Genomic DNA, 24,011 nt, shown 5'->3' on the forward strand with positions numbered 1-24,011 from the left:
TTGGTCCTGGCCCCTTTGGGGTGGGAGGAATCCCTGGACGTTCACAATTGCTGAGCTGTGCTACGGCCTAGCTGCCCAGGCAGGTATTTTAAGAGTTTGGGAGACTGTAGAAAGAGACAGCGCCATCGTTTGTGAGGCTGTGAATGGGGTTGCGTGCCTTCTTGAAGAGCAGCAAGAGCTTTTGGTCCTGGCCCCTTTGGGGTGGGAGGAATCCCTGGACGTTCACAATTGGCTAGCCAGGGTCCCACTTTACAAGACGGCCTTCTGAGAATATATTGGCATCTGGGACGCTCTGGAAAGAGACAGCGCCAGCATTTGTGGGGCTGTGAATGGAGATGCCTGGCTTCTTGAAGAGCAGCAAGAGCTTTAGGTCCTGGCCCCTTTGGGGTGGGAGGAATCCCTGGACGTTCGCAATTGCTGTGCCTGCCTGCGGCTCTAATAAGGGGCTTGGGCAGACAGTATTGGAGTTAGGGAGGCTCTAGAAAGAGACAGCGCCAGCGTTGGTGGGGCTGTGAATAAGAATGCCTGGCTACTTGAAGAGCAGCAAGAGCTTTTGTCCTGGCCCCTTTGGGGTGGGAGGAATCCCTGGACGTTCGCAATTGCTGAGCCTCGCTCCCACTTTACAAGGCGGACGTCTGAGATAGTATTGAAGTTTGGGAGGCCCTAGAAAAAGTCAGTGCCAGCGTTGGTGCGGCTGTGAATGGGGTTGCGTGGCTACTTGAAGAGCAGCAAGAGCTTTTGGTCCTGGACCCTTTGGGGTGGGAGGAGTCCCTGGACGTTCGCACTTGCTGAGCCTAGCTCCTGGCGTACTTGGCAGCCCAGTGAGATAGTAGTGGAGTTTGGGAGGCTTTAGAAAGAGACAGCGGCAGCATTTGTGGGGCTGTGAATGGGGTTTGCCTGGCTACTTGAAAAGCAGCAGGAGCTTTTGGTCCTGGCCCCTTTGGGGTGGGAGGAATCCCTGGACGTTCGCAGTTTCTTAGCCTCGATCCCACTTTACCAGGCGGCCCCCTGAGTTACTATTGGAGTTAGGGAGGCTGTAGATAGAGGCAGCGTCAGCGTTGGTGGGCTGTGAATGGGGTTGCCTGGCTCCTTGAAGAGAGGCTAGAGCTTTTGTTCCTGGCCCCTTTGGTTGGGGAGGATTCCCTTGACGTTCGCAATTTCTGAGCTGTGCTACGGCATAGGTGCCCAGGCAGGTAGTATAAGAGTTTGGGAGACTGTAGAAAGAGACAGCGCCAGCGTTGGTGGGGCTGTGAATGGGGTTGCGTGGCTACTTGAAGAGCAGCAAGAGCTTTTGGTCCTGGCCCCTTTGGGGTGGGAGGAATCCCTGGACGTTCACAATTGCTGAGCTGGGATCCTGCTCTACTCAGGGACCCAGGCAGATATTATGGGAGTATGGGAGGCTGTAGAAAGAGACAGCGGCAGCGTTGGTGGGGCTGTGAATGGGGTTGCCTGGCTACTTGAAGAGCAGCAAGAGCTTTTGGTCCTGGCCCCTTTGGGGTGGGAGGAATCCCTGGACGTTCACAGTTGCTTAGCCAGGGTCCCACTTTACAAGACGGCCTTCTGAGAATATATTGGCATCTGGGACGCTCTGGAAAGAGACAGCGCCAGCATTGGTGGGGCTGTGAATAAGAATGCCTGGCTACTTGAAGAGCAGCAAGAGCTTTTGTCCTGGCCCCTTTGGGGTGGGAGGAATCCCTGGACGTTCGCAATTGCTGTGCCTGCCTGCGGCTCTAATAAGGGCGCCCCGGGCAGACAGTATTGGAGTTAGGGAGGCTCTAGAAAGAGACAGCGCCAGCGTTGGTGGGGCTGTGAATAAGAATGCCTGGCTACTTGAAGAGCAGCCAGAGCTTTTGTCCTGGCCCCTTTGGGGTGGGAGGAATCCCTGGACATTCGCAATTGATGAGGCTCTCTCCCACTTTACAAGGCGGACCTCTGAGATAGTATTGAAGTTTGGGAGGCCCTAGAAAAAGTCAGTGCCAGCGTTGGTGGGGCTGTGAATGGGGTTGCCTGGCTACTTGAAGAGCAGCAAGATCTTTTGGTCCAAGCCCCTTTGGGGTGGGAGGAATCCCTGGACGTTCGCAATTGCTGAGCCTGGCGCCAGGTGTACTCGGCTGCCCATGCAGGTAGTATTGGAGTTTGGGAGGCTGTAGAAAGAGACAGCGCCAGCGTTGGTGGGGCTGTGAATGGGGATGCCTGGCTACTTGAAGAGCAGCAAGAGCTTTTGGTCCTGGCCCCTTTGGGGTGGGAGGAATCCCTGGACGTTCGCAATTGCTGTGCCTGCCTCCGGCTCTAATCACGGGCCCGGGCAGACATTGGAGTTAGGGAGGCTCTAGAAAGAGACAGCGCCAGCGTTGGTGGGGCTGTGAATAAGAATGCCTGGCTACTTGAAGAGCAGCAAGAGCTTTTGTCCTGGCCCCTTTGGGGTGGGAGGAATCCCTGGACGTTCGCAATAGCTGAGCCTCGCTCCCACTTTACCAGGCGGCCCCCTGAGTTACTATTGGAGTTAGGGAGGCTGTAGATAGAGGCAGCATCAGCGTTGGTGGGCTGTGAATGGGGTTGCCTGGCTCCTTGAAGAGAGGCTAGAGCTTTTGTTCCTGGCCCCTTTGGTTGGGGAGGATTCCCTTGACGTTCGCAATTTCTGAGCTGTGCTACGGACTAGCTGCCCAGGCAGGTAGTATAAGAGTTTGGGAGACTGTAGAAAGAGACAGCACCAGCGTTGGTGGGCCTGTGAATGGGGTTGCGTGGCTACTTGAAGAGCAGCAAGAGCTTTTGGTCCTGGCCCCTTTGGGGTGGGAGGAATCCCTGGACGTTCACAATTGCTGAGCTGTGCTACGGCCTAGCTGCCCAGGCAGGTATTTTAAGAGTTTGGGAGACTGTAGAAAGAGACAGCGCCATCGTTTGTGAGGCTGTGAATGGGGTTGCGTGCCTTCTTGAAGAGCAGCAAGAGCTTTTGGTCCTGGCCCCTTTGGGGTGGGAGGAATCCCTGGACGTTCACAATTGGCTAGCCAGGGTCCCACTTTACAAGACGGCCTTCTGAGAATATATTGGCATCTGGGACGCTCTGGAAAGAGACAGCGCCAGCATTTGTGGGGCTGTGAATGGAGATGCCTGGCTTCTTGAAGAGCAGCAAGAGCTTTAGGTCCTGGCCCCTTTGGGGTGGGAGGAATCCCTGGACGTTCGCAATTGCTGTGCCTGCCTGCGGCTCTAATAAGGGGCCCGGGCAGACAGTATTGGAGTTAGGGAGGCTCTAGAAAGAGACAGCGCCAGCGTTGGTGGGGCTGTGAATAAGAATGCCTGGCTACTTGAAGAGCAGCAAGAGCTTTTGTCCTGGCCCCTTTGGGGTGGGAGGAATCCCTGGACGTTCGCAATTGCTGAGCCTCGCTCCCACTTTACAAGGCGGACCTCTGAGATAGTATTGAAGTTTGGGAGGCCCTAGAAAAAGTCAGTGCCAGCGTTGGTGCGGCTGTGAATGGGGTTGCGTGGCTACTTGAAGAGCAGCAAGAGCTTTTGGTCCTGGACCCTTTGGGGTGGGAGGAGTCCCTGGACGTTCGCACTTGCTGAGCCTAGCTCCTGGCGTACTTGGCAGCCCAGTGAGATAGTAGTGGAGTTTGGGAGGCTTTAGAAAGAGACAGCGGCAGCATTTGTGGGGCTGTGAATGGGGTTTGCCTGGCTACTTGAAAAGCAGCAGGAGCTTTTGGTCCTGGCCCCTTTGGGGTGGGAGGAATCCCTGGACGTTCGCAGTTTCTTAGCCTCGATCCCACTTTACCAGGCGGCCCCCTGAGTTACTATTGGAGTTAGGGAGGCTGTAGATAGAGGCAGCGTCAGCGTTGGTGGGCTGTGAATGGGGTTGCCTGGCTCCTTGAAGAGAGGCTAGAGCTTTTGTTCCTGGCCCCTTTGGTTGGGGAGGATTCCCTTGACGTTCGCAATTTCTGAGCTGTGCTACGGCCTAGCTGCCCAGGCAGGTAGTATAAGAGTTTGGGAGACTGTAGAAAGAGACAGCGCCAGCGTTGGTGGGCCTGTGAATGGGGTTGCGTGGCTACTTGAAGAGCAGCAAGAGCTTTTGGTCCTGGCCCCTTTGGGGTGGGAGGAATCCCTGGACGTTCACAATTGCTGAGCTGGGATCCTGCTCTACTCAGGGACCCAGGCAGATATTATGGGAGTATGGGAGGCTGTAGAAAGAGACAGCGCCAGCGTTGGTGGGGCTGTGAATGGGGTTGCCTGGCTACTTGAAGAGCAGCAAGAGCTTTTGGTCCTGGCCCCTTTGCGGTGGGAGGAATCCCTGGACGTTCACAGTTGCTTAGCCAGGGTCCCACTTTACAAGACGGCCTTCTGAGAATATATTGGCATCTGGGATGCTCTGGAAAGAGACAGCGCCAGCATTTGTGGGGCTGTGAATGGGGGTGCCTGGCTACTTGAAGAGCAGCAAGAGCTTTTGGTCCTGGCCCCTTTGGGGTGGGAGGAATCCCTGGACGTTCGCAATTGCTGTGCCTGCCTGCGGCTCTAATAAGGGCGCCCCGGGCAGACAGTATTGGAGTTAGGGAGACTGTAGAAAGAGACATCGCCAGCGTTGGTGGGGCTGTGAATAAGAATGCCTGGCTACTTGAAGAGCAGCAAGAGCTTTTGTCCTGGCCCCTTTGGGGTGGGAGGAATCCCTGGACGTTCGCAATTGCTGAGCCTCGCTCCCACTTTACAAGGCGGACGTCTGAGATAGTATTGAAGTTTGGGAGGCCCTAGAAAAAGTCAGTGCCAGCGTTGGTGGGGCTGTGAATGGGGTTGCCTGGCTACTTGAAGAGCAGCAAGATCTTTTGGTCCAAGCCCCTTTGGGGTGGGAGGAATCCCTGGACGTTCGCAATTGCTGAGCCTGGCGCCAGGTGTACTCGGCTGCCCATGCAGGTAGTATTGGAGTTTGGGAGGCTCTAGAAAGAGACAGCGCCAGCGTTGGTGGGGCTGTTAATGGGGATGCCTGGCTACTTGAAGAGCAGCAAGAGCTTTTGGTCCTGGCCCCTTTGGGGTGGGAGGAATCCCTGGACGTTCGCAATTGCTGTGCCTGCCTCCGGCTCTAATCACGGGCCCGGGCAGTCATTGGAGTTAGGGAGGCTCTAGAAAGAGACAGCGCCAGCGTTGGTGGGGCTGTGAATAAGAATGCCTGGCTACTTGAAGAGCAGCAAGAGCTTTTGTCCTGGCCCCTTTGGGGTGGGAGGAATCCCTGGACGTTCGCAATAGCTGAGCCTCGCTCCCACTTTACCAGGCGGCCCCCTGAGTTACTATTGGAGTTAGGGAGGCTGTAGATAGAGGCAGCGTCAGCGTTGGTGGGCTGTGAATGGGGTTGCCTGGCTCCTTGAAGAGAGGCTAGAGCTTTTGTTCCTGGCCCCTTTGGTTGGGGAGGATTCCCTTGACGTTCGCAATTTCTGAGCTGTGCTACGGCCTAGCTGCCCAGGCAGGTAGTATAAGAGTTTGGGAGACTGTAGAAAGAGACAGCGCCATCGTTTGTGAGGCTGTGAATGGGGTTGCGTGCCTTCTTGAAGAGCAGCAAGAGCTTTTGGTCCTGGCCCCTTTGGGGTGGGAGGAATCCCTGGACGTTCACAATTGCTGAGCTGGGATCCTGCTCTACTCAGGGACCCAGGCAGATATTATGGGAGTATGGGAGGCTGTAGAAAGAGACAGCGGCAGCGTTTGTGGGGCTGTGAATGGGGTTGCCTGGCTACTTGAAGAGCAGCAAGAGCTTTTGGTCCTGGCCCCTTTGGGGTGGGAGGAATCCCTGGACGTTCACAGTTGCTTAGCCAGGGTCCCACTTTACAAGACGGCCTTCTGAGAATATATTGGCATCTGGGACGCTCTGGAAAGAGACAGCGCCAGCATTGGTGGGGCTGTGAATAAGAATGCCTGGCTACTTGAAGAGCAGCAAGAGCTTTTGTCCTGGCCCCTTTGGGGTGGGAGGAATCCCTGGACGTTCGCAATTGCTGTGCCTGCCTGCGGCTCTAATAAGGGCGCCCCGGGCAGACAGTATTGGAGTTAGGGAGGCTCTAGAAAGAGACAGCGCCAGCGTTGGTGGGGCTGTGAATAAGAATGCCTGGCTACTTGAAGAGCAGCCAGAGCTTTTGTCCTGGCCCCTTTGGGGTGGGAGGAATCCCTGGACATTCGCAATTGATGAGGCTCTCTCCCACTTTACAAGGCGGACCTCTGAGATAGTATTGAAGTTTGGGAGGCCCTAGAAAAAGTCAGTGCCAGCGTTGGTGGGGCTGTGAATGGGGTTGCCTGGCTACTTGAAGAGCAGCAAGATCTGTTGGTCCAAGCCCCTTTGGGGTGGGAGGAATCCCTGGACGTTCGCAATTGCTGAGCCTGGCGCCAGGTGTACTCGGCTGCCCATGCAGGTAGTATTGGAGTTTGGGAGGCTCTAGAAAGAGACAGCGCCAGCGTTGGTGGGGCTGTGAATGGGGATGCCTGGCTACTTGAAGAGCAGCAAGAGCTTTTGGTCCTGGCCCCTTTGGGGTGGGAGGAATCCCTGGACGTTCGCAATTGCTGAGCTGGGATCCGGCTCTACTCAGGGACCCAGGCAGATATTATGGGAGTATGGGAGGCTGTAGAAAGAGACAGCGGCAGCGTTTGTGGGGCTGTGAATGGGGTTGCCTGGCTACTTGAAGAGCAGCAAGAGCTTTTGGTCCTGGCCCCTTTGGGGTGGGAGGAATCCCTGGACGTTCACAGTTGCTTAGCCAGGGTCCCACTTTACAAGGCGGCCTTCTGAGAATATATTGGCATCTGGGACGCTCTGGAAAGAGACAGCGCCAGCGTTGGTGGGCCTGTGAATGGGGTTGCGTGGCTACTTGAAGAGCAGCAAGAGCTTTTGGTCCTGGCCCCTTTGGGGTGGGAGGAATCCCTGGACGTTCACAATTGCTGAGCTGTGCTACGGCCTAGCTGCCCAGGCAGGTATTTTAAGAGTTTGGGAGACTGTAGAAAGAGACAGCGCCATCGTTTGTGAGGCTGTGAATGGGGTTGCGTGCCTTCTTGAAGAGCAGCAAGAGCTTTTGGTCCTGGCCCCTTTGGGGTGGGAGGAATCCCTGGACGTTCACAATTGGCTAGCCAGGGTCCCACTTTACAAGACGGCCTTCTGAGAATATATTGGCATCTGGGACGCTCTGGAAAGAGACAGCGCCAGCATTTGTGGGGCTGTGAATGGAGATGCCTGGCTTCTTGAAGAGCAGCAAGAGCTTTAGGTCCTGGCCCCTTTGGGGTGGGAGGAATCCCTGGACGTTCGCAACTGCTGTGCCTGCCTGCGGCTCTAATAAGGGGCCCGGGCAGACAGTATTGGAGTTAGGGAGGCTCTAGAAAGAGACAGCGCCAGCGTTGGTGGGGCTGTGAATAAGAATGCCTGGCTACTTGAAGAGCAGCAAGAGCTTTTGTCCTGGCCCCTTTGGGGTGGGAGGAATCCCTGGACGTTCGCAATTGCTGAGCCTCGCTCCCACTTTACAAGGCGGACCTCTGAGATAGTATTGAAGTTTGGGAGGCCCTAGAAAAAGTCAGTGCCAGCGTTGGTGGGGCTGTGAATGGGGTTGCGTGGCTACTTGAAGAGCAGCAAGAGCTTTTGGTCCTGGCCCCTTTGGGGTGGGAGTAGTCCCTGGACGTTCGCACTTGCTGAGCCTAGCTCCTGGCGTACTTGGCAGCCCAGTGAGATAGTAGTGGAGTTTGGGAGGCTTTAGAAAGAGACAGCGCCAGCGTTGGTTGGCCTGTGAATGGGGTTGCGTGGCTACTTGAAAAGCAGCAAGAGCTTTTGGTCCTGGCCCCTTTGGGGTGGGAGGAATCCCTGGACGTTCACAATTGCTGAACTGGGATCCTGCTCTACTCAGGGACCCAGGCAGATATTATGGGAGTATGGGAGGCTGTAGAAAGAGACAGCGGCAGCGTTGGTGGGGCTGTGAATGGGGTTGCCTGGCTACTTGAAGAGCAGCAAGAGCTTTTGGTCCTGGCCCCTTTGGGGTGGGAGGAATCCCTGGACGTTCACAGTTGCTTAGCCAGGGTCCCACTTTACAAGACGGCCTTCTGAGAATATATTGGCATCTGGGATGCTCTGGAAAGAGACAGCGCCAGCATTTGTGGGGCTGTGAATGGGGGTGCCTGGCTACTTGAAGAGCAGCAAGAGCTTTTGGTCCTGGCCCCTTTGGGGTGGGAGGAATCCCTGGACGTTCGCAATTGCTGTGCCTGCCTGCGGCTCTAATAAGGGCGCCCCGGGCAGACAGTATTGGAGTTAGGGAGACTGTAGAAAGAGACAGCGCCAGCGTTGGTGGGGCTGTGAATAAGAATGCCTGGCTACTTGAAGAGCAGCAAGAGCTTTTGTCCTGGCCCCTTTGGGGTGGGAGGAATCCCTGGACGTTCGCAATTGCTGAGCCTCGCTCCCACTTTACAAGGCGGACGTCTGAGATAGTATTGAAGTTTGGGAGGCCCTAGAAAAAGTCAGTGCCAGCGTTGGTGGGGCTGTGAATGGGGTTGCCTGGCTACTTGAAGAGCAGCAAGAGCTTTTGGTCCAAGCCCCTTTGGGGTGGGAGGAATCCCTGGACGTTCGCAATTGCTGAGCCTGGCGCCAGGTGTACTCGGCTGCCCATGCAGGTAGTATTGGAGTTTGGGAGGCTGTAGAAAGAGACAGCGCCAGCGTTGGTGGGGCTGTGAATGGGGATGCCTGGCTACTTGAAGAGCAGCAAGAGCTTTTGGTCCTGGCCCCTTTGGGGTGGGAGGAATCCCTGGACGTTCGCAATTGCTGTGCCTGCCTCCGGCTCTAATCACGGGCCCGGGCAGACATTGGAGTTAGGGAGGCTCTAGAAAGAGACAGCGCCAGCGTTGGTGGGGCTGTGAATAAGAATGCCTGGCTACTTGAAGAGCAGCAAGAGCTTTTGTCCTGGCCCCTTTGGGGTGGGAGGAATCCCTGGACGTTCGCAATAGCTGAGCCTCGCTCCCACTTTACCAGGCGGCCCCCTGAGTTACTATTGGAGTTAGGGAGGCTGTAGATAGAGGCAGCGTCAGCGTTGGTGGGCTGTGAATGGGGTTGCCTGGCTCCTTGAAGAGAGGCTAGAGCTTTTGTTCCTGGCCCCTTTGGTTGGGGAGGATTCCCTTGACGTTCGCAATTTCTGAGCTGTGCTACGGCCTAGCTGCCCAGGCAGGTAGTATAAGAGTTTGGGAGACTGTAGAAAGAGACAGCGCCAGCGTTGGTGGGCCTGTGAATGGGGTTGCGTGGCTACTTGAAGAGCAGCAAGAGCTTTTGGTCCTGGCCCCTTTGGGGTGGGAGGAATCCCTGGACGTTCACAATTGCTGAGCTGGGATCCGGCTCTACTCAGGGACCCAGGCAGATATTATGGGAGTATGGGAGGCTGTAGAAAGAGACAGCGGCAGCGTTTGTGGGGCTGTGAATGGGGTTGCCTGGCTACTTGAAGAGCAGCAAGAGCTTTTGGTCCTGGCCCCTTTGGGGTGGGAGGAATCCCTGGACGTTCACAGTTGCTTAGCCAGGGTCCCACTTTACAAGGCGGACTTCTGAGAATATATTGGCATCTGGGACGCTCTGGAAAGAGACAGCGGCAGCGTTGGTGGGCCTGTGAATGGGGTTGCGTGGCTACTTGAAGAGCAGCAAGAGCTTTTGGTCCTGGCCCCTTTGGGGTGGGAGGAATCCCTGGACGTTCACAATTGGCTAGCCAGGGTCCCACTTTACAAGACGGCCTTCTGAGAATATATTGGCATCTGGGATGCTCTGGAAAGAGACAGCGCCAGCATTTGTGGGGCTGTGAATGGGGATGCCTGGCTACTTGAAGAGCAGCAAGAGCTTTTGGTCCTGGCCCCTTTGGGGTGGGAGGAATCCCTGGACGTTCGCAATTGCTGTGCCTGCCTGCGGCTCTATTCAGGGGCCCGGGCAGACAGTATTGGAGTTTGGGAGGCTCTAGAAAGAGACAGCGCCAGCATTGGTGGGGCTGTGAATAAGAATGCCTGGCTACTTGAAGAGCAGCAAGAGCTTTTGGTCCTGGCCCCTTTGGGGTGGGAGGAATCCCTGGACGTTCACAATTGCTGAGCTGGGATCCGGCTCTACTCAGGGACCCAGGCAGATATTATGGGAGTATGGGAGGCTGTAGAAAGAGACAGCGGCAGCGTTTGTGGGGCTGTGAATGGGGTTGCCTGGCTACTTGAAGAGCAGCAAGAGCTTTTGGTCCTGGCCCCTTTGGGGTGGGAGGAATCCCTGGACGTTCACAGTTGCTTAGCCAGGGTCCCACTTTACAAGGCGGACTTCTGAGAATATATTGGCATCTGGGACGCTCTGGAAAGAGACAGCGGCAGCGTTGGTGGGCCTGTGAATGGGGTTGCGTGGCTACTTGAAGAGCAGCAAGAGCTTTTGGTCCTGGCCCCTTTGGGGTGGGAGGAATCCCTGGACGTTCACAATTGGCTAGCCAGGGTCCCACTTTACAAGACGGCCTTCTGAGAATATATTGGCATCTGGGATGCTCTGGAAAGAGACAGCGCCAGCATTTGTGGGGCTGTGAATGGGGATGCCTGGCTACTTGAAGAGCAGCAAGAGCTTTTGGTCCTGGCCCCTTTGGGGTGGGAGGAATCCCTGGACGTTCGCAATTGCTGTGCCTGCCTGCGGCTCTATTCAGGGGCCCGGGCAGACAGTATTGGAGTTTGGGAGGCTCTAGAAAGAGACAGCGCCAGCATTGGTGGGGCTGTGAATAAGAATGCCTGGCTACTTGAAGAGCAGCAAGAGCTTTTGTCCTGGCCCCTTTGGGGTGGGAGGAATCCCTGGACGTTCGCAATTGCTGAGCCTCGCTCCCATTTTACAAGGCGGACCTCTGAGATAGTATTGAAGTTTGGGAGGCCCTAGAAAAAGTCAGTGCCAGCGTTGGTGGGGCTGTGAATGGGGATGCCTGGCTACTTGAAGAGCAGCCAGAGCTTTTGGTCCTGGCCCCTTTGGGGTGGGAGGAATCCCTGGACGTTCGCAATTGCTGTGCCTGCCTCCGGCTCTAATCAGGGGCCCGGGCAGACAGTATTGGAGTTAGGGAGGCTCTAGAAAGAGACAGCGCCAGCGTTGGTGGGGCTGTGAATGGGGATGCCTGGCTACTTGAAGAGCAGCAAGAGCTTTTGTCCTGGCCCCTTTGGGGTGGGAGGAATCCCTGGACGTTCACAATTGCTGAGCTGTGCTACGGCCTAGCTGCCCAGGCAGGTAGTATAAGAGTTTGGGAGACTGTAGAAAGAGACAGCGCCATCGTTTGTGGGGCTGTGAATGGGGTTGCGTGCCTTCTTGAAGAGCAGCAAGAGCTTTTGGTCCTGGCCCCTTTGGGGTGGGAGGAATCCCTGGACGTTCGCAATTGCTGTGCCTGCCTGCGGCTCTAATATGGGCGCCCCGGGCAGACAGCATTGGAGTTAGGGAGGCTCTAGAAAGAGACAGCGCCAGCGTTGGTGGGGCTGTGAATAAGAATGCCTGGCTACTTGAAGAGCAGCAAGAGCTTTTGTCCTGGCCCCTTTGGGGTGGGAGGAATCCCTGGACGTTCACAATTGCTGAGCCTCGCTCCCACTTTACAAGGCGGACGTCTGAGATAGTATTGAAGTTTGGGAGGCCCTAGAAAAAGTCAGTGCCAGCGTTGGTGGGGCTGTGAATGGGGTTGCCTGGCTACTTGAAGAGCAGCAAGAGCTTTTGGTCCTGGCCCCTTTGGGGTGGGAGGAATCCCTGGACGTTCGCAATTGCTGTGCCTGCCTCCGGCTCTAATCAGGGGCCCGGGCAGACAGTATTGGAGTTTGGGAGGCTCTAGAAAGAAACAGCGCCAGCGTTGGTGGGGCTGTGAATAAGAATGCCTGGCTACTTGAAGAGCAGCAAGAGCTTTTGTCCTGGCCCCTTTGGGGTGGGAGGAATCCCTGGACGTTCGCAATTGCTGAGCCTCGCTCCCACTTTACAAGGCGGACCTCTGAGATAGTATTGAAGTTTGGGAGGCCCTAGAAAAAGTCAGTGCCAGCGTTGGTGGGGCTGTGAATGGGGATGCCTGGCTACTTGAAGAGCAGCAAGAGCTTTTGGTCCTGGCCCCTTTGGGGTGGGAGGAGTCCCTGGACGTTCGCAGTTTCTGAGCCTAGCTCCTGGCGTACTTGGCAGCCCAGTGAGATAGTAGTGGAGTTTGGGAGGCTTTAGAAAGAGACAGCGGCAGCATTTGTGGGGCTGTGAATGGGGTTTGCCTGGCTACTTGAAAAGCAGCAGGAGCTTTTGGTCCTGGCCCCTTTGGGGTGGGACGAATCCCTGGACGTTCGCAGTTTCTTAGCCTCGATCCCACTTTACCAGGCGGCCCCCTGAGTTACTATTGGAGTTAGGGAGGCTGTAGATAGAGGGAGCGTCAGCGTTGGTGGGCTGTGAATGGGGTTGCCTGGCTCCTTGAAGAGAGGCTAGAGCTTTTGTTCCTGGCCCCTTTGGTTGGGGAGGATTCCCTTGACGTTCGCAATTTCTGAGCTGTGCTACGGCCTAGCTGCCCAGGCAGGTAGTATAAGAGTTTGGGAGACTGTAGAAAGAGACAGCGCCATCGTTTGTGAGGCTGTGAATGGGGTTGCGTGCCTTCTTGAAGAGCAGCAAGAGCTTTTGGTCCTGGCCCCTTTGGGGTGGGAAGAATCCCTGGACGTTCACAATTGCTGAGCTGGGATCCTGCTCTACTCAGGGACCCAGGCAGATATTATGGGAGTATGGGAGGCTGTAGAAAGAGACAGCGGCAGCGTTGGTGGGGCTGTGAATGGGGATGCCTGGCTACTTGAAGAGCAGCAAGAGCTTTTGGTCCTGGCCCCTTTGGGGTGGGAGGAATCCCTGGACGTTCACAGTTGCTTAGCCAGGGTCCCACTTTACAAGACGGCCTTCTGAGAATATATTGGCATCTGGGACGCTCTGGAAAGAGACAGCGCCAGCGTTGGTGGGCCTGTGAATGGGGTTGCGTGGCTACTTGAAGAGCAGCAAGAGCTTTTGGTCCTGGCCCCTTTGGGGTGGGAGGAATCCCTGGACGTTCACAATTGGCTAGCCAGGGTCCCACTTTACAAGACGGCCTTCTGAGAATATATTGGCATCTGGGATGCTCTGGAAAGAGACAGCGCCAGCGTTGGTGGGCCTGTGAATGGGGATGCCTGGCTACTTGAAGAGCAGAAAGAGCTTTTGGTCCTGGCCCCTTTGGGGTGGGAGGAATCCCTGGACGTTCACAATTGGCTAGCCAGGGTCCCACTTTACAAGACGGCCTTCTGAGAATATATTGGCATCTGGGATGCTCTGGAAAGAGACAGCGCCAGCATTTGTGGGGCTGTGAATGGGGATGCCTGGCTACTTGAAGAGCAGCAAGAGCTTTTGGTCCTGGCCCCTTTGGGGTGGGAGGAATCCCTGGACGTTCGCAATTGCTGTGCCTGCCTGCGGCTCTAATAAGGGCGCCCCGGGCAGACAGTATTGGAGTTAGGGAGGCTCTAGAAAGAGACAGCGCCAGCGTTGGTGGGGCTGTGAATAAGAATGCCTGGCTACTTGAAGAGCAGCAAGAGCTTTTGTCCTGGCCCCTTTGGGGTGGGAGGAATCCCTGGACGTTCGCAATTGCTGAGCCTCGCTCCCATTTTACAAGGCGGACCTCTGAGATAATATTGAAGTTTGGGAGGCCCTAGAAAAAGTCAGTGCCAGCGTTGGTGGGGCTGTGAATGGGGTTGCCTGGCGACTTGAAGAGCAGCAAGATCTTTTGGTCCTGGCCCCTTTGGGGTGGGAGGAATCCCTGGACGTTCGCAATTGCTGAGCCTGGCACCAGGTGTACTCGGCTGCCCATGCAGGTAGTATTGGAGTTAGGGAGGCTGTAGAAAGAGACAGCGCCAGCGTTGGTGGGGCTGTGAATGGGGATGCCTGGCTACTTGAAGAGCAGCCAGAGCTTTTGGTCCTGGCCCCTTTGGGGTGGGAGGAATCCCTGGACGTTCGCAATTGCTGTGCCTGCCTCCGGCTCTAATCACGGGCCCGGGCAGACGGTATTGGAGTTAGGGAGGCTCTAGAAAGAGACAGCGCCAGCGTTGGTGGGGCTGTGAATGGGGATGCCTGGCTACTTGAAGAGCAGCAAGAGCTTTTGTCCTGGCCCCTTTGGGGTGGGAGGAATCTCTGGACGTTCACAATTGCTGAGCTGTGCTACGGCCTAGCTGCCCAGGCAGGTAGTATAAGAGTTTGGGAGACTGTAGAAAGAGACAGCGCCATCGTTTGTGAGGCTGTGAATGGGGTTGCGTGCCTTCTTGAAGAGCAGCTAGAGCTTTTGGTCCTGGCCCCTTTGGGGTGGGAGGAATCCCTGGACGTTCGCAATTGCTGTGCCTGCCTGCGGCTCTAATATGGGCGCCCCGGGCAGACAGCATTGGAGTTAGGGAGGCTCTAGAAAGAGACAGCGCCAGCGTTGGTGGGGCTGTGAATAAGAATGCCTGGCTACTTGAAGAGCAGCAAGAGCTTTTGTCCTGGCCCCTTTGGGGTGGGAGGAATCCCTGGACGTTCACAATTGCTGAGCCTCGCTCCCACTTTACAAGGCGGACGTCTGAGATAGTATTGAAGTTTGGGAGGCCCTAGAAAAAGTCAGTGCCAGCGTTGGTGGGGCTGTGAATGGGGTTGCGTGGCTACTTGAAGAGCAGCAAGAGCTTTTGGTCCTGGCCCCTTTGGGGTGGGAGGAGTCCCTGGACGTTCGCAATTGCTGAGCCTAGCGCCAGGTGTACTCGGCTGCCCATGCAGGTAGTATTGGATTTAGGGAGGCTCTGGAAAGAGACAGCGCCAGCGTTGGTGGGGCTGTGAATGGGGATGCCTGGCTACTTGAAGAGCAGCAAGAGCTTTTGGTCCTGGCCCCTTTGGGGTGGGAGGAATCCCTGGACGTTCGCAATTGCTGTGCCTGCCTCCGGCTCTAATCAGGGGCCCGGGCAGACAGTATTGGAGTTAGGGAGGCTCTAGAAAGAGACAGCGCCAGCGTTGGTGGGGCTGTGAATAAGAATGCCTGGCTACTTGAAGAGCAGCAAGAGCTTTTGTCCTGGCCCCTTTGGGGTGGGAGGAATCCCTGGACATTCGCAATTGCTCAGGCTCTCTCCCACTTTACAAGGCGGACCTCTGAGATAGTATTGAAGTTTGGGAGGCCCTAGAAAAAGTCAGCGCCAGCGTTGGTGCGGCTGTGAATGGGGTTGCGTGGCTACTTGAAGAGCAGCAAGAGCTTTTGGTCCTGGCCCCTTTGGGGTGGGAGGAGTCCCTGGACGTTCGCAGTTTCTGAGCCTAGCTCCTGGCGTACTTGGCAGCCCAGTGAGATAGTAGTTGAGTTTGGGAGGCTTTAATAAGAGACAGCGGCAGCATTTGTGGGGCTGTGAATGGGGTTTGCCTGGCTACTTGAAAAGCAGCAAGAGCTTTTGGTCCTGGCCCCTTTGGGGTGGGAGGAATCCCTGGACGTTCGCAGTTTCTTAGCCTCGATCCCACTTTACAAGGCGGCCTTCTGAGAATATATTGGCATCTGGGACGCTCTGGAAAGAGACAGCGCCAGCGTTGGTGGGCCTGTGAATGGGGTTGCGTGGCTACTTGAAGAGCAGCAAGAGCTTTTGGTCCTGGCCCCTTTGGGGTGGGAGGAATCCCTGGACGTTCACAGTTGCTTAGCCAGGGTCCCACTTTACAAGACGGCCTTCTGAGAATATATTGGCATCTGGGACGCTCTGGAAAGAGACAGCGCCAGCATTGGTGGGGCTGTGAATGGGGATGCCTGGCTACTTGAAGAGCAGCAAGAGCTTTTGGTCCTGGCCCCTTTGGGGTGGGAGGAATCCCTGGACGTTCGCAATTGCTGTGCCTGCCTGCGGCTCTATTCAGGGGCCCGGGCAGACAGCATTGGAGTTAGGGAGGCTGTAGAAAGAGACAGCGCCAGCGTTGGTGGGGCTGTGAATAAGAATGCCTGGCTACTTGAAGAGCAGCAAGAGCTTTTTGTCCTGGCCCCTTTGGGGTGGGAGGAATCCCTGGACGTTCGCAATTGCTGAGCCTTGCTCCCACTTTACAAGGCGGACCTCTGAGATAGTATTGAAATTTGGGAGGCCCTAGAAAAAGTCCGCGCCAGCGTTGGTGGGGCTGTGAATGGGGTTGCCTGGCTACCTGAAGAGCAGCAAGATCTTTTGGTCCAAGCCCCTTTGGGGTGGGAGGAATCCCTGGACGTTCGCAATTGCTGAGCCTGGCGCCAGGTGTACTCGGCTGCCCATGCAGGTAGTATTGGAGTTTGGGAGGCTCTAGAAAGAGACAGCGCCAGCGTTGGTGGGGCTGTGAATGGGGATGCCTGGCTACTTGAAGAGCAGCAAGAGCTTTTGGTCCTGGCCCCTTTGGGGTGGGAGGAATCCCTGGACCTTCGCAATTCCTGTGCCTGCCTCCGGCTCTAATCAGGGGCCCGGGCAGACAGTATTGGAGTTAGGGAGGCTCTAGAAAGAGACAGCGCCAGCGTTGGTGGGGCTGTGAATAAGAATGCCTGGCTACTTGAAGAGCAGCCAGAGCTTTTGTCCTGGCCCCTTTGGGGTGGGAGGAATCCCTGGACGTTCGCAATTGATGAGGCTCTCTCCCACTTTACAAGGCGGACCTCTGAGATAGTATTGAAGTTTGGGAGGCCCTAGAAAAAGTCAGCGCCAGCGTTGGTGCGGCTGTGAATGGGGTTGCGTGGCTACTTGAAGAACAGCAAGAGCTTTTGGTCCAAGCCCCTTTGGGGTGGGAAGAGTCCCTGGACGTTCGCAGTTTCTGAGCCTAGCTCCTGGCGTCCTTGGCAGCCCAGTGAGATAGTAGTGGAGTTTGGGAGGCTTTAGAAAGAGACAGCGGCAGCATTTGTGGGGCTGTGAATGGGGTTTGCCTGGCTACTTGAAAAGCAGCAAGAGCTTTTGGTCCTGGCCCCTTTGGGGTGGGAGGAATCCCTGGACGTTCGCAGTTTCTTAGCCTCGATCCCACTTTACCAGGCGGCCCCCTGAGTTACTATTGGAGTTAGGGAGGCTGTAGATAGAGGCAGCGTCAGCGTTGGTGGGCTATGAATGGGGTTGCCTGGCTCCTTGAAGAGAGGCTAGAGCTTTTGTTCCTGGCCCCTTTGGTTGGGGAGGATTCCCTTGACGTTCGCAATTTCTGAGCTGTGCTACGGCCTAGCTGCCCAGGCAGGTAGTATAAGAGTTTGGGAGACTGTAGAAAGAGACAGCGCCATCGTTTGTGAGGCTGTGAATGGGGTTGCGTGCCTTCTTGAAGAGCAGCAAGAGCTTTTGGTCCTGGCCCCTTTGGGGTGGGAGGAATCCCTGGACGTTCACAATTGCTGAGCTGGGATCCTGCTCTACTCAGGGACCCAGGCAGATATTATGGGAGTATGGGAGGCTGTAGAAAGAGACAGCGGCAGCGTTGGTGGGGCTGTGAATGGGGTTGCCTGGCTACTTGAAGAGCAGCAAGAGCTTTTGGTCCTGGCCCCTTTGGGGTGGGAGGAATCCCTGGACGTTCACAGTTGCTTAGCCAGGGTCCCACTTTACAAGGCGGCCTTCTGAGAATATATTGGCATCTGGGACGCTCTGGAAAGAGACAGCGCCAGCGTTGGTGGGCCTGTGAATGGGGTTGCGTGGCTACTTGAAGAGCAGCAAGAGCTTTTGGTCCTGGCCCCTTTGGGGTGGGAGGAATCCCTGGACGTTCACAATTGGTTAGCCAGGGTCCCACTCTACAAGACGGCCTTCTGAGAATATATTGGCATCTGGGACGCTCTGGAAAGAGACAGCGCCAGCATTTGTGGGGCTGTGAATGGGGATGCCTGGCTTCTTGAAGAGCAGCAAGAGCTTTTGGTCCTGGCCCCTTTGGGGTGGGAGGAATCCCTGGACGTTCGCAATTGCTGTGCCTGCCTGCGGCTCTAATAAGGGCGCCCCGGGCAGACAGTATTGGAGTTAGGGAGGCTCTAGAAAGAGACAGCGCCAGCGTTGGTGGGGCTGTGAATAAGAATGCCTGGCTACTTGAAGAGCAGCAAGATCTTTTGGTCCAAGCCCCTTTGGGGTGGGAGGAGTCCCTGGACGTTCGCAATTTCTGAGCCTAGCTCCTGGCGTACTTGGCAGCCCAGTGAGATAGTAGTGGAGTTTGGGAGGCTTTAGAAAGAGACAGCGGCAGCATTTGTGGGGCTGTGAATGGGGTTTGCCTGGCTACTTGAAAAGCAGCAGGAGCTTTTGGTCCAAGCCCCTTTGGGGTGGGAGGAATCCCTGGACGTTCGCAGTTTCTTAGCCTCGATCCCACTTTACCAGGCGGCCCCCTGAGTTACTATTGGAGTTAGGGAGGCTGTAGATAGAGGCAGCGTCAGCGTTGGTGGGCTGTGAATGGGGTTGCCTGGCTCCTTGAAGAGAGGCTAGAGCTTTTGTTCCTGGCCCCTTTGGTTGGGGAGGATTCCCTTGACGTTCGCAATTTCTGAGCTGTGCTACGGCCTAGCTGCCCAGGCAGGTAGTATAAGAGTTTGGGAGACTGTAGAAAGAGACAGCGCCATCGTTTGTGAGGCTGTGAATGGGGTTGCGTGCCTTCTTGAAGAGCAGCAAGAGCTTTTGGTCCTGGCCCCTTTGGGGTGGGAGGAATCCCTGGACGTTCACAATTGCTGAGCTGGGATCCGGCTCTACTCAGGGACCCAGGCAGATATTATGGGAGTATGGGAGGCTGTAGAAAGAGACAGCGGCAGCGTTTGTGGGGCTGTGAATGGGGTCGCCTGGCTACTTGAAGAGCAGCAAGAGCTTTTGGTCCTGGCCCCTTTGGGGTGGGAGGAATCCCTGGACGTTCACAGTTTCTTAGCCAGGGTCCCACTTTACAAGGCGGCCTTCTGAGAATATATTGGCATCTGGGACGCTCTGGAAAGAGACAGCGCCAGCGTTGGTGGGGCTGTGAATGGGGTTGCGTGGCTACTTGAAGAGCAGCAAGAGCTTTTTGTCCTGGCCCCTTTGGGGTGGGAGGAATCCCTGGACGTTCACAATTGGCTAGCCAGGGTCCCACTTTACAAGACGGCCTTCTGAGAATATATTGGCATCTGGGATGCTCTGGAAAGAGACAGCGCCAGCATTTGTGGGGCTGTGAATGGGGATGCCTGGCTACTTGAAGAGCAGCAAGAGCTTTTGTCCTGGCCCCTTTGGGGTGGGAGGAATCCCTGGACGTTCACAATTGCTGAGCTGTGCTACGGCCTAGCTGCCCAGGCAGGTAGTATAAGAGTTTGGGAGACTGTAGAAAGAGACAGCGCCATCGTTTGTGAGGCTGTGAATGGGGTTGCGTGCCTTCTTGAAGAGCAGCTAGAGCTTTTGGTCCTGGCCCCTTTGGGGTGGGAGGAATCCCTGGACGTTCGCAATTGCTGTGCCTGCCTGCGGCTCTAATAAGGGCGCCCCGGGCAGACAGTATTGGAGTTAGGGAGGCTCTAGAAAGAGACAGCGCCAGCGTTGGTGGGGCTGTGAATAAGAATGCCTGGCTACTTGAAGAGCAGCAAGAGCTTTTGTCCTGGCCCCTTTGGGGTGGGAGGAATCCCTGGACGTTCACAATTGCTGAGCCTCGCTCCCACTTTACAAGGCGGACGTCTGAGATAGTATTGTAGTTTGGGAGGCCCTAGAAAAAGTCAGTGCCAGCGTTGGTGGGGCTGTGAATGTGGTTGCCTGGCTACTTGAAGAGCAGCAAGAGCTTTTGGTCCAAGCCCCTTTGGGGTGGGAGGAATCCCTGGACGTTCGCAATTGCTGAGCCTGGCGCCAGGTGTACTCGGCTGCCCATGCAGGTAGTATTGGAGTTTGGGAGGCTCTAGAAAGAGACAGCGCCAGCGTTGGTGGGGCTGTGAATGGGGATGCCTGGCTACTTGAAGAGCAGCAAGAGCTTTTGGTCCTGGCCCCTTTGGGGTGGGAGGAATCCCTGGACGTTCGCAATTGCTGTGCCTGCCTCCGGCTCTAATCAGGGGCCCGGGCAGACATTGGAGTTAGGGAGGCTCTAGAAAGAGACAGCGCCAGCGTTGGTGGGGCTGTGAATAAGAATGCCTGGCTACTTGAAGAGCAGCAAGAGCTTTTGTCCTGGCCCCTTTGGGGTGGGAGGAATCCCTGGACGTTCGCAATAGCTGAGCCTCGCTCCCACTTTACCAGGCGGCCCTCTGAGTTACTATTTGAGTTAGGGAGGCTGTAGATAGAGGCAGCGTCAGCGTTGGTGGGCTGTGAATGGGGTTGCCTGGCTCCTTGAAGAGAGGCTAGAGCTTTTGTTCCTGGCCCCTTTGGTTGGGGAGGATTCCCTTGACGTTCGCAATTTCTGAGCTGTGCTACGGCCTAGCTGCCCAGGCAGGTAGTATAAGAGTTTGGGAGACTGTAGAAAGAGACAGCGCCATCGTTTGTGAGGCTGTGAATGGGGTTGCGTGCCTTCTTGAAGAGCAGCAAGAGCTTTTGGTCCTGGCCCCTTTGGGGTGGGAGGAATCCCTGGACGTTCACAATTGCTGAGCTGGGATCCTGCTCTACTCAGGGACCCAGGCAGATATTATGGGAGTATGGGAGGCTGTAGAAAGAGACAGCGGCAGCGTTTGTGGGGCTGTGAATGGGGTTGCCTGGCTACTTGAAGAGCAGCAAGAGCTTTTGTCCTGGCCCCTTTGGGGTGAGAGGAATCCCTGGACGTTCACAGTTGCTTAGCCAGGGTCCCACTTTACAAGGCGGCCTTCTGAGAATATATTGGCATCTGGGACGCTCTGGAAAGAGACAGAGCCAGCGTTGGTGGGCCTGTGAATGGGGTTGCGTGGCTACTTGAAGAGCAGCAAGAGCTTTTGGTCCTGGCCCCTTTGGGGTGGGAGGAATCCCTGGACGTTCACAATTGCTGAGCTGTGCTACGGCCTAGCTGCCCAGGCAGGTAGTATAAGAGTTTGGGAGACTGTAGAAAGAGACAGCGCCAGCGTTGGTGGGCCTGTGAATGGGGTTGCGTGGCTACTTGAAGAGCAGCAAGAGCTTTTGGTCCTGGCCCCTTTGGGGTGGGAGGAATCCCTGGACGTTCACAATTGGCTAGCCAGGATCCCACTTTACAAGACGGCCTTCTGAGAATATATTGGCATCTGGGACGCTCTGGAAAGAGACAGCGCCAGCATTTGTGGGGCTGTGAATGGAGATGCCTGGCTTCTTGAAGAGCAGCAAGAGCTTTAGGTCCTGGCCCCTTTGGGGTGGGAGGAATCCCTGGACGTTCGCAATTGCTGTGCCTGCCTGCGGCTCTAATAAGGGGCCCGGGCAGACAGGATTGGAGTTAGGGAGGCTCTAGAAAGAGACAGCGCCAGCGTTGGTGGGGCTGTGAATAAGAATGCCTGGCTACTTGAAGAGCAGCCAGAGCTTTTGTCCTGGCCCCTTTGGGGTGGAAGGAATCCCTGGACGTTCGCAATTGCTGAGCCTCGCTCCCACTTTACAAGGCGGACCTCTGAGATAGTATTGAAGTTTGGGAGGCCCTAGAAAAAGTCAGTGCCAGCGTTGGTGGGGCTGTGAATGGGGTTGCGTGGCTACTTGAAGAGCAGCAAGAGCTTTTGGTCCTGGCCCCTTTGGGGTGGGAGGAGTCCCTGGACGTTCGCAATTTCTGAGCCTAGCTCCTGGCGTACTTGGCAGCCCAGTGAGATAGTAGTGGAGTTTGGGAGGCTTTAGAAAGAGACAGCGGCAGCATTTGTGGGGCTGTGAATGGGGTTTGCCTGGCTACTTGAAAAGCAGCAGGAGCTTTTGGTCCTGGCCCCTTTGGGGTGGGAGGAATCCCTGGACGTTCGCAATTGCTGTGCCTGCCTCCGGCTCTAATCAGGGGCCCGGGCAGACATTGGAGTTAGGGAGGCTCTAGAAAGAGACAGCGCCAGCGTTGGTGGGGCTGTGAATAAGAATGCCTGGCTACTTGAAGAGCAGCAAGAGCTTTTGTCCTGGCCCCTTTGGGGTGGGAGGAATCCCTGGACGTTCGCAATAGCTGAGCCTCGCTCCCACTTTACCAGGCGGCCCCCTGAGTTACTATTGGAGTTAGGGAGGCTGTAGATAGAGGCAGCGTCAGCGTTGGTGGGCTGTGAATGGGGTTGCCTGGCTCCTTGAAGAGAGGCTAGAGCTTTTGTTCCTGGCCCCTTTGGTTGGGGAGGATTCCCTTGACGTTCGCAATTTCTGAGCTGTGCTACGGCCTAGCTGCCCAGGCAGGTAGTATAAGAGTTTGGGAGACTGTAGAAAGAGACAGCACCAGCGTTGGTGGGCCTGTGAATGGGGTTGCGTGGCTACTTGAAGAGCAGCAAGAGCTTTTGGTCCTGGCCCCTTTGGGGTGGGAGGAATCCCTGGACGTTCACAATTGCTGAGCTGGGATCCGGCTCTACTCAGGGACCCAGGCAGATATTATGGGAGTATGGGAGGCTGTAGAAAGAGACAGCGGCAGCGTTGGTGGGGCTGTGAATGGGGTTGCCTGGCTACTTGAAGAGCAGCAAGAGCTTTTGGTCCTGGCCCCTTTGGGGTGGGAGGAATCCCTGGACGTTCACAGTTGCTTAGCCAGGGTCCCACTTTACAAGGCGGCCTTCTGAGAATATATTGGCATCTGGGACGCTCTGGAAAGAGACAGCGCCAGCGTTGGTGGGCCTGTGAATGGGGTTGCGTGGCTACTTGAAGAGCAGCAAGAGCTTTTGGTCCTGGCCCCTTTGGGGTGGGAGGAATCCCTGGACGTTCACAGTTGCTTAGCCAGGGTCCCACTTTACAAGGCGGCCTTCTGAGAATATATTGGCATCTGGGACGCTCTGGAAAGAGACAGCGCCAGCATTTGTGGGGCTGTGAATGGGGATGCCTGGCTTCTTGAAGAGCAGCAAGAGCTTTTGGTCCTGGCCCCTTTGGGGTGGGAGGAATCCCTGGACGTTCGCAATTGCTGTGCCTGCCTGCGGCTCTAATAAGGGCGCCCCGGGCAGACAGTATTGGAGTTAGGGAGGCTCTAGAAAGAGACAGCGCCAGCGTTGGTGGGGCTGTGAATAAGAATGCCTGGCTACTTGAAGAGCAGCAAGATCTTTTGGTCCTGGCCCCTTTGGGGTGGGAGGAATCCCTGGACGTTCTCAGTTTCTTAGCCTCGATCCCACTTTACCAGGCGGCCCCCTGAGTTACTATTGGAGTTAGGGAGGCTGTAGATAGAGGCAGCGTCAGCGTTGGTGGGCTGTGAATGGGGTTGCCTGGCTCCTTGAAGAGAGGCTAGAGCTTTTGTTCCTGGCCCCTTTGGTTGGGGAGGATTCCCTTGACGTTCGCAATTTCTGAGCTGTGCTACGGCCTAGCTGCCCAGGCAGGTAGTATAAGAGTTTGGGAGGCTGTAGAAAGAGACAGCGCCAGCGTTGGTGGGCCTGTGAATGGGGTTGCGTGGCTACTTGAAGAGCAGCAAGAGCTTTTGGTCCTGGCCCCTTTGGGGTGGGAGGAATCCCTGGACGTTCACAATTGCTGAGCTGTGCTATGGCCTAGCTGCCCAGGCAGGTAGTATAAGAGTTTGGGAGACTGTAGAAAGAGACAGCTCCATCGTTTGTGAGGCTGTGAATGGGGTTGCGTGCCTTCTTGAAGAGCAGCAAGAGCTTTTGGTCCTGGCCCCTTTGGGGTGGGAGGAATCCCTGGACGTTCACAATTGGCTAGCCAGGGTCCCACTTTACAAGACGGCCTTCTGAGAATATATTGGCATCTGGGACGCTCTGGAAAGAGACAGCGCCAGCATTTGTGGGGCTGTGAATGGAGATGCCTGGCTTCTTGAAGAGCAGCAAGAGCTTTAGGTCCTGGCCCCTTTGGGGTGGGAGGAATCCCTGGACGTTCGCAATTGCTGTGCCTGCCTGCGGCTCTAATAAGGGGCCCGGGCAGACAGTATTGGAGTTAGGGAGGCTCTAGAAAGAGACAGCGCCAGCGTTGGTGGGGCTGTGAATAAGAATGCCTGGCTACTTGAAGAGCAGCCAGAGCTTTTGTCCTGGCCCCTTTGGGGTGGGAGGAATCCCTGGACGTTCGCAATTGCTGAGCCTCACTCCCACTTTACAAGGCGGACCTCTGAGATAGTATTGAAGTTTGGGAGGCCCTAGAAAAAGTCAGTGCCAGCGTTGGTG

This window comes from Platalea leucorodia, assembly GCF_965183815.1.
Source record: "Platalea leucorodia genome assembly, chromosome: 6".
Classification (NCBI taxonomy): Eukaryota; Metazoa; Chordata; class Aves; order Pelecaniformes; family Threskiornithidae; genus Platalea; species Platalea leucorodia.